This window comes from Bos javanicus, chromosome 1 (genome assembly GCF_032452875.1).
Source record: "Bos javanicus breed banteng chromosome 1, ARS-OSU_banteng_1.0, whole genome shotgun sequence".
Classification (NCBI taxonomy): domain Eukaryota; kingdom Metazoa; phylum Chordata; class Mammalia; order Artiodactyla; family Bovidae; genus Bos; species Bos javanicus.
The window spans coordinates 91228961-91239905 of record NC_083868.1 but is presented as its reverse complement, the minus strand read 5'-3'; positions in this window follow the sequence as shown (position 1 = coordinate 91239905).

Here is a 10945-nt window from a genome sequence, read left to right as displayed (position 1 = left end):
GCTGCAATTACTATCTGCAGTGATTTTGGAGCCCCACAAAATAAAGTAAGCCACTGTTTCCCCATCTTATTGCCATAGAGTGATGGAACCAGATGCCATGATCTTAGCTTTATGAATGTTGAGCTTTAAGCCAACTTTTTCACTCTCCTCTTTCACTTTCATCAAGAGCCTGTTTAGTTCCTCTTCGCTTTCTGCCATAAGGGTGGTGTCATCTGAATATATGAAGTTATTGATATTTCTCCTGGCAATCTTGATTCCAGCTTGTGCTTCCTCCAGCCCAGCGTTTCTCATGATGTACTCTGCATATAAGTTAAATAAGCAGGGTGACAATATACAGCCTTGACGTATTCCTTTTCCTATTTGGAACCAGTCTGTAAGCATCTTTTAATTTCGTGGCTGCAGTCACAATCTGCAGTGATTTTGGAGCCCAGAAAAAAAAGTCTGCCACTGTTTGCACTGTTTCTCCATCTATTTGCCATGAAGGGATGGGACCGGATGCCATGATCTTTGTTTTCTGAATGTTGAGCTTTAGGCCAACTTTTTCACTTTTCTCTGGGGCATTTTAAAGCTTGCTTTTTAATTAGTAGATCCTGTGCTCTCATTTTCTTAATCTATAAATTAATAATACTTGCTAGAATGATCTCCAAGATAAGATTTAAGATCTGAAATTTCCTTTTGGTTGATAGACTGTATGAAAAAAATAAAAAAAACTAAAACTAAAAAAGAAAAAAATATATACAAAAGTGATATATTTAAGCAATCCTATTTAAAATAGTGGCATAGCCCTATAGTATCCTAAATTCTAAAATAAAGTAAATTTTAAAAATAATACTAAAAAGTACCAGAGAACTTTTACATTCAGTGCTAGAGTGAACACAGGAAAGCACAAACTTGCAAGATAAGAAAGATACAGAAGACAAAGTAGAATTATGCGATTTCCACTTTGATTTAACAATGGCAAAAAAAAAAAAATTCAAACATGATTAAGAAGCTCATTGAGTTGGGACAAAACAGAATCAATATTAGATTTGTGGAGCTAAAATCTGATGACCAAAGACATTGTAAACCAACACAGAACATAAGCTGCTAAGCAAGAACCAGGATCTTTTCAAAAGACTTGTCTCCAGCCCTGCATGGTGAATGACTTACAAGTTTACTAAGTAGTACTTAGGAAATATTCAGAGTGCAATTTTGAGAAATCCTAAAGCAAGAAGAGATGAAAAATATCATTGTAACATTTCTAAAAGAATAGGTAATTGAGTAGACTCTAAAAAGTTTAAACTACTATTTCCTCACTCTTAGTCCATTCCATAACTCTGTCATGATCATTTCTGCATACCATCAATATTAGGATTTGTTGTTGTTTTTAATATAACTGTACTTTATTTATTTCTGGCTGTGCCGTGCAGGCTTTTCTCTAATTGTGGCAAGTGGGGGCTACTCTCTAGTTGCAGTGCTGAGGTGTCTCATTGTTGTGGCTTCTCCTATTGCAGAGCACGTGTTCTAAGGCTCATGGGCTCCAGCAGTTGTGGCTCCTGGGCTGTAGAGCACAGGCTCAGTAGGTGTGGTGCATGGGCTTAGTTACTCCACAGCATGTGAGATCATCTCAGATCAGGGATCGAACTTGTGACTCCTGCATTGGCAGGTGGATACTTCACCACTGAGCTACAAGGGAAGCCCCAATAGGATTTGTTTTTAAAAAGAATGTTTTGATTACTTCTATAAATGGAAACCATATATATCCCTTACTACTAATAGAAATGTCATGATGAATATAATGAACTCAAACCCATGTTTTAAAATTCTTTCTAGATGCTCCTGCCTGCCAAAATGCTACATCATGATCCTTTGTTTTATTAAAGGGAATATTTGTGTTACTGAAACACATTAATAAATTCTATTACCAAACTGAGGCATCCTTCTTGATGATTATAAGTTTATAATTGAAAAGGGAACGATTTGACATCATTTAATTAACATCATATAATTATTCAATTAATAATGATTTAAGTCAGTGTATCACATGAAATGAAGTTCAGCTAAAGTCAACTTGAACAACTGAGTATTATGTCTTGCTTGAGGTAGGCATGCCATAAAAACTACCAGAAGCACCTGAGGATTTTTTATAAATTAACCCATTCTCAGGGTCCCCTAGCAAAGCTGCAGATTCAGTTGATCTGGGTGGGGCCTGGATATTGGCATTCACCCCAGATTCCCAGGTGATTCTAATGTGTAGCCTAGACTGAGAACTCTGCTCCAGAATGACACATGTAATGGAGTAGATTATTTAGCAAATTGTTTGAGGGCTCTTCAGAAATGAACTATTTAATACTAAGACTGAACTTCATTTTCTGATACAATTTGTAGACTAATCATTGATGTAAGATCACAGATATGCTGAATACTGATTTCATCAAGGCATTTAACCATGATAATAAAAGTGTTAATAGTTTGATTTTGATCTGGTTAAACTACTATCCAAAGTATATCTAAAGTGTATGTGAAATGTATCTGTGTATATGAGAGAGAGAAAGTGTATCCTATAAAAGGCTAATCCTCTAATTTGACAATTGAAAAATCTTTACCAATGATGTGAATAGGACACTGACTTGTAAAAGCTATGATGACGTAATATTATGAACAACATATAACATTCAGCACAACAAAGGTCTACTTTCAAAACAGCCTTATACTGAAATAGTGATGATAATGTTTAATACCGGGAAAAAGTTGACTCCTGAATTCTGAGTTAAGATTTGGCTATGAAAGGGCAGGGTAATAGTCTTGCAATTTAGCAATGTATGTATTAAAAGATGTAGGAATTTAGAAGCTTGCATGTTCAATATGATACATTGGAGTATTATGGTTATTAAAACAAAACAACCCTCCATAATGTGAGTTTAGCTGCATCAGAAGACATGCTCAGTCTCTCAGTTGTGTCCACTCTGCAACTGTATGAACTGTAGCCCACCAGGCTCCTCTGTTCATGGAATTCATGGCAAGAATACTGGAACAGGTTTCCATTTCCTGCTCCAGGTGATGTTCCTGACCCAGGGATTAAACCCAACTCTTGCATCTCCTGCCCTGGCATGTGGATTCATTACCACTAGCACCTCCTGGGAAGCCCCAGTCAGAAGAGTAGTCATTGTATCAGGATATATCTTGCCCTTGCTCTGTTCAAGTCATACAGGATTTGAGATTCTGGATGCTAATTTTTTTTAAGGTTGTGATAAACAAGTCTGTCCAAAAAGAATGAATAAGATAAACAAGGTATTTAACTTGGAAATTAAGTGTGTATGTTAAACACAAGTAGAAAAAAAACATTGTTCAGTCAAGAACTAACCTCAAATCAAACCTCAAACTACTGCCATGCAATGATGACTTGTCCTTAAGGTAAGGACATCTCTTGCGACTGAAATTTTCCAACCAAAGAGAATGACTTCATTTAAGAAACAGTGAAGTTTGGGTGCTGGCAATGTGGTAAAACTTCGGGCAGTGTTTCCCCTAGCTTCCTTACAGGTCTACCATTCACTTAACACATGCTTCAGGGGACCAAGCAATCTGTTTAAGATTAGGAAAGTACTTAATATCAGAAATGGAATTAGAGTAGGGGCTCGTTTTATTTTTTGTTTTTCAGTCATTAAGTTGTGTCCAACTCTTTGTGATCCCATGGACTGCAGCATACCAGGCTTCCCTGTGTTCCACTGTCTCCTGGAGTTTGCTCAAATTAATGTCCATAGAGTTGGTGATGCCATCTAATCATCTCATCTTCTGCCACCTCTTTCTCCTTTTGCATTCAATCTTTCCCAGCATCAAGATCTTTTCCAGTGAGTCAGCTCTTCATTGGAAGTGGTGGCCAAAGGACAGAACTTCAGCTGCAGCATTGGTCCTTCCAATGAATACTCAGTGTTGATTTCTTTAAGGATTGACTGGCTTGATCTCCTTGCTGTCCAAAGAACTCACAGGAGTCTTCTCCAGCACCACAGTTTGAAAGTATCTGTTGTTTAGTGTTCAGCCTTCTTTGTGGTCCAACTATCACATCCATACATGACTTCTGGAAAAAACCACAGCTTTGACAATACAGACTTTTGTCAACAAAAGTATGTCTCTGCTTTTACTATGTTAGCCTTTGTCTTGCTTCATTTTGTACTCAACATGTACAAAGCCAAACTTGCCTATTATTCTCGGTATCTCTTCAGTTCAGTTTAGTTCAGTTGCTCAGTCGTGTCCGACTCTTTGCGACCCCATGAATTGCAGCACGCCAGGCCTCCCTGTCCATCACCAACTCCGGGAGTTCACTCAGACTCACATCCATCGACTCAGTGATGACATCCAGCCATCTCATCCTCTGTCATCCCCTTCTCCTCCTGCCCCCAATCCCTCCCAGCATCAGAGTCTTTTCCAATGAGTCAACTCCTCACATGAGGTGGCCAAAGTACTGGAGTTTCAGCTTTAGCATCATTTCTTCCAGAGAAATCCCAGGGCTGATCTCCTTCAGAATGGACTGGTTGGATCTCCTTGCAGTCCAAGGGACTCTCGAGAGTCTTCTCCAACACCACAGTTCAAAAGCATCAATTCTTTGGCACTCAGCCTTCTTAACCGTCCAACTCTCACATCCATACACGACCACAGGAAAAACCAGAGCCTTGACTAGACGAACCTTTGTTAGCAAAGTAATGTCTCTGCTTTTGAATATGCTATCTAGGTTGGACATAACTTTCCTTCCAAGGATTAAGTGCCTTTTAATTTCATGGCTGCAGTCACCATCTGCAGTGATTTTGGAGCCCCAAAAATAAAGTCTGACACTGTTTCCCCATCTATTTCCCATGAAGTGATGGTACTGAATGCCATGATCTTTGTTTTCTGAATGTTGAGCTTTAAGCCAACTTTTTCACTCTCCACTTTCACTTTCATCAAGAGGCTTTTTAGTTCCTCTTCACTTTCTGCCATAAAGGTGATGTCATCTGCATATCTGAGGGGTATCCCTTAACTTCCTATTTTTGTATTCCATTCTGCTATGATGAAAAGGACATCTTTTTTTGGTGTGAATTTTGGAAGGTGTTGTAGGTCTTCATAGAACCAGTCAACTTCATTCAGCTTCTTCAGCATTAGTTGTTGGGGCATAGACTTGGATTACTGTGATGTTGAGTGATTTGCCTTGGAAACAAACCAAGATCATTCTGTCGATTTTGAGGTCATACCCAAGTACTGGATGTCAAACTCGTTTGTTGTCTATGGTGGCTACTCCATTTCTTCTAAGGGATTCTTGCCCACAGTAGTAGACGTAATGGTCATCTGAATTAAATTTACCCATTCCCATGTTATTTTAGTTCACTCATTCCTAAGATGTCAATGTTCACTCTTGCCATCTCCTGCTTGACCACATCCAATTTACCTTGATTCATGGACCTAACTTTCAAGGCTCCTATGCAATATTGTTCTTCACAGCACTGGACGTTACTTTCACCACCAGACACATCCACACCTCAGTGTTGTTTCCTCTTTGGACCAGCCACTTCATTCTTTCTGGAACTATTAGTAATGACCCTCTGTTCTTCCCCAGTAGCATTTTGGACACCTTTTGACCTGGGGAGCTCATATTCAGATGTTTTATATTTTTGCCCTTTCATACTGTTCATGGGGTTCTTGCAGCAAAAATACTGGAATGGGTTGCCATTTCCTCCTTCAGTGGGCCATGTTTTGTCAGAACTCTTCTCTATGACCCATCTGTCCTAGGTGGCCTTGCACAGCATAGCTCATAGCTTCGTTGAGTTGTACAAGCCCTTTCACCACAAGGCTGTGAAGCATGAAGAGGAGGAACTTCTAGTCTTCTCCTAATATGGACAATTGCTTTTTCTTGAAGAAAATAGTTATATATTCCCAACTTATCTTTTTATCACATTCCCCATCTCTATTATATTTCAAATAGTCACAGAGAGTATGAGAGATGTGGAAATGTGTTTTCTGGCTTGCAGTATGAATTTAATATGTATTGTCAACTTTCAAACATAAGAAATTCAGTCTTAACTACATGACTCAAGTAGGAGTCATGTATGTGTGCATATAAAAAGTAAAAAGTTTTTAAAAAGTAAAAAAAAAAAAGTAAAAAGTATATTTTCTACTATCTTACAACAATTTATATTTGCCATCTAGCAGAGTGCTTTAAGTTCTATTAGAGTGTATTAGTCTATCACAAAAATAGTTTTAGAAGTTATGGCCTTAAGCAAGTTTTTCTTTCTTTGAATGAATAAATGAAATATTATTGTTAAGAATAACTTCTTAACAACTTTATTTATTTTTGAAGCCTGTAAACACACTGTGAAAGAAAAGTAAGCTTTGGCATTTCCTTTCAAAAACTCTTCAAATTGTGGATAACTATGTATAAATATTGCCTTAGTAAACTAAGCAGGGAAAAACTGTTCTTTGCATGGCTCAGAACCTCCTGACCATAATCAAACTGAATGAGTGAAAGATCTATATCCCACATCAGATTTAAAGTCATCCAACTCTCATAAAAATGCCTGAGATGTGATTATAAAATAAATTAACCATAATCTTTACAGAGGTGTCAGTTGCACATATTTAATTTTGCATGTTTTTAAGGGCTAATAAATCAGGTGAAAAGAAGTATATGCCAAAAGCCATAACAATTTTTACACTCAGTTAGATGAGGTGTTTTTTTTTTTTTCTGTTACTTTGGTAAATAGCCAAAGTTTCTGCCACAAAACTCAACAGTTAAACAAACACTTTAAGCAGAATAGTAATATTTAAGTATTTTAAAGTATTTGTACATTTCAGTAAGCGTTCACTATACATTATTTAAATAAATGAGAACGTATGAACAATGAAATAAGGTATTTTTATATATACACAAAAATAAAGCCCTTCTGTTATTCTCTATTTTATTAGTCAAGTGATTGGGCATGCTACTTTTTTGTTTCTATTTTCTCACCTATAAAATTAGAACATGAATAACAATATTGGATTGTTGTGATAATTAAATAAAATAATGAAGGTATAGTGGAGAAGGCTGAAGAACTCAACATCAACCATTCTATGGTCATTTGGCATTTGAAGCAAATTGGAAAGGTGAAAAAGCTCAATAAGTGGATGTCTCATGAGCTCACTGAAAAGCCCATGGATGGAGGAGCCTGGTAGGTAGGCTGCAGTCCATGGGGTCGCTGAGAATTGGACACGACTGAGCGACTTCACTTTCACTTTTCACTTTCATGCATTGGAGAAGGAAATGGCAACCCACTCCAGTGTGTTCTTGTCTGGAGAATCCCAGGGACGGGGGAACCTGTTGGGCTGCTGTCTATGGGGTCGCACAGATTTGGACATGACTGAAGCGACTTAGCAGCAGCAGCATAGTGCTTAACATAGACCTAGCACTCAGAAAAGATTCATAAATCTTAATTACTGCTGCTGTCATTGTTAAAACTATCTCTCCTTTTGAATCTCTATTCAACAAGTGTGGAAGATACATATTAGATTAGTGCAAAAGTAATTGTGATTTTTAGATTGTTGAAATTTGCCATTTGATATTGGAATACATCCTTAATATGTGTGGTTATGTTATACATCACTTTAATGCACATTTCTTACTTTATGTTTCCCTCCTAATAACATTACTTGCTATTTATTTTATATTTATTTTAGGCCAAGAAAATTATGTTAGACAAAAAGCAAATTTGAGTGATTTTCTTATCTGAGTTCAAAATGGGTCTTAAAACAGCCCAGACAACTCACAGCATCAACAATACATTTGACCCAGGAACTGCTAAGGAAAATACAGTGCAGTGGTGGTTCAAAAAGCTTTGCAAAGGAGATGAGAGCCTTCAAGATGAGAAGCACAGTGGACAGTCATTGGAAGTTGAGTACGACCAATTGAGAGGATCATTGAAGCTGATCCTCTCACAACTGCATGAGAAGTTGCTGAAGAACTCAACATCAAGCATTCTATGGTCATTTGGCATTTGAAGCAAATTGGAAAGGTGAAAAAGCTCGATAAGTGGATGTCTCATGAGCTCACTGAAAATCAAAAAAATTGTCATTTTGAAATTTGAAATGTCATCTTCTCTTACTCTATGCAACAAGGAACAGAGAATCCTCTGGGATTGTGATGTGCCAAAAAAGTGGATTTTATACAAAAACTGGCAATGACTAGTTAGCTCAGTGGTTGGACTGAGAAGGAGCTCAAAAGCACTTCCCAAAGCCAAACTGCACCAGAAAAAGGTCATGCTCATTGTTTGGTGATTTGCTGCCAGTCTGATCCATTACAGCTTTCTGAATTCCAGAGAAACCATTGTATCTGAGAAGTATGTTCAGCAAATCAATGAGATACCCTGAAAACTGCAATGCCTGCAGTCACCACTGGTCAACAGAAAGGGTCCAATTCTTCACCAGGACAATTGCACAACCAACACTTTAAAAGTTGAACTAATTGGGCTACAATGTTTTGCCTCATCTGCCATATTCACCTGACCTCTTGCCAAGTGACTACCATTTTTTTTAAGCATCTCAACAACTTTTTGCAGTGAAAACACTTCCACAAGCAACAAGAGGCTGAAAATGCTTTCTAAGAGTTCATTGAATCCCAAAGCACAGATGTTTATGCTACAGGAGTAAACACTTCTCATTGGCAAAATTGTGTTGATTGCAATGGTTCATATTTTGATTAATAAAGATTTGTTTGATCCTACTTATAATGGTTTAAAATTAATGGTCTGGAACTGCAGTTATGTTTGCACCAACCTGCTGCTGCTGCTAAGTCTCTTCAGTCATGTTCGACTCTGTATGACCCCATAGACGGCAGCCTACCAGGCTCCTCCATCCATGGGATTTCCCAGGCAAGAGTACTGGAGTGGGTTGCCATTTCCTTCTCCATTGCACCAATCTAATATTTGGTAAAAGTCCTATAAGATGGAATTTCTTTCCTTTTTCACATAATAATCTAGAATATTTTTATTAGGGAATGAATGCCTCTGTATCCCTCAAAACTCTTATCTTGAAACCCTAACCTGCAGTGTTATAGTATTTGTAGATGAGGTCTTTGGGAGATAGGTTTAGATGAGGTAATGTGGATGGTGTCTTCATGATGGAATTGGCGCCCTTATAAAAATAGAAAGACCTGAGAGCTTTCTCTCCCTCCAGCTCACTCCCCTAATGTTTGGGCACTGAGGAAAGAAAATGTAAGGACATAGTAAGGAAGTAGTTGTTTATGAGACAGAATGCAAGACCTAACCAGATACCAAAGCTGCCAGCACCTCGGTCCTGGACTTCTTGCCTCCATAACTGTGATAAAATCAGTGGTTTAATCCACCCAGGCTATAGTATTTTGTTATAATAACTGGAGCAGAATAAGATAATTTTACTCTCTGACTTACTTGCACTTGCACGTAATTATGCATAAAACACAGTATCCAAAACACTTAACAGATCTTTTATAAAAACAGCACTGAGTCATATCCAGTAAACAAATGTCCTCTACTAACAATGTAGTCTGATCACTGGTGCTGTGCTTGTAAGTCTGGCTTCCCACAGGCTGGATCCTAAAACATTATTTGTTACATTGATGTTCTGAAATATATATATATAACCTCACAAAGTGTCAAAGTCAAATAAACTTTGGAAACAATAGATATAAAAATATTCTTGGGAATCCTGCATTGTAGTGAGTTTTATTATATTTTGTAGTTATCAAGAGTTACCTTTCTTTGGAAAATAGTACCTTGATCTCTTCCCTGAAGTTACTTCTCCTTGATTATGTGTACTCCTGGTGGAATTATAAACCAAAGGAGCCCTTTATGTATAAAAACACCACATGTAACCTAAACTAGCCAATTGAATTCTATCTCCTATGGTTTTTCCATCTTAACTTTGAATGAATGTTTCAAGGGCTGAAACAGTTGACTGAAAGACAGTTGGAGCTCATGCAATCCATGGTGGTTCCCCAGCAGGATTCTTAATACGTTCTTACTATCTAGATCCTAGCTTCTGTATTTTTCAAGTCTATTCTCCATCTTTGTCAAGGCTGTGAGATACAAGATATACAACAATTATATCCCAACTCTGTTCAACTTAGGCAATGTCTTTCTTCTGCTTGCTGGGAGAGTAACTTAAATGATAAACACAGACAAAACAAAAAAATACACATACAACCTGCCAACCAACCATAAAGCAAATATGTGTGTGTATATACGTATGTATCTGTACATCTCTCTCTCTTTCTCCCTCTCTTTCTATCCTTATCTACATCTATGTTTTACCCAATATTCCTCAACCTCACCTAACCAAACAATTCCTTCCTTCTGCTTCACCCCCTTATCCTCTGCTGCTGCTGCTGGTGCTGCTAAGTCACTTCAGTCGTGTCCAACTCTGTGTGACCCCATAGATGGCAGCCCTAGACATGTCTTATCTCCAGCTAACATGCTTGAGCAACATGTTCTGTTGAATTCTATGTGTCCGTGAGGAATGTGTTCAATCTGGACATGGACTCTGGCATTCCATTAGTGCTTCCATTCCATTCACTTCCTACATTTCTGCATATCATTTTCATTGCATCTAAGTGACTGCATCACATCGATCAAGGATTGAAAAATTCATAGTTATACAAGAAAACTAATTTTGAACTGCATCATCTGAGCTTTTTGCACAGGAATATAAAGAAGTGCCATCTTTCATTAGGTTAGAAAAGGAGATCAGAAACTCACCTAGGTTACTGTTTTCCCCCCTTGCTTTCATCTGTATTGGCTTAAAGCAATTAATCAATAAGCGAGGACAAGGGGTGAAAGCATATGGTCTCTGATATTTAATAAATGAATTAGTGGTGCCCCTTGTTTAAGCATATAAATTAATAAGCATTAGGTCCTTTACTTAATGAGGAATTTCCCTTTTAAAACCTGAATGAATCATGTAAAAGACCATGGCATAAATTCAAAGGCAT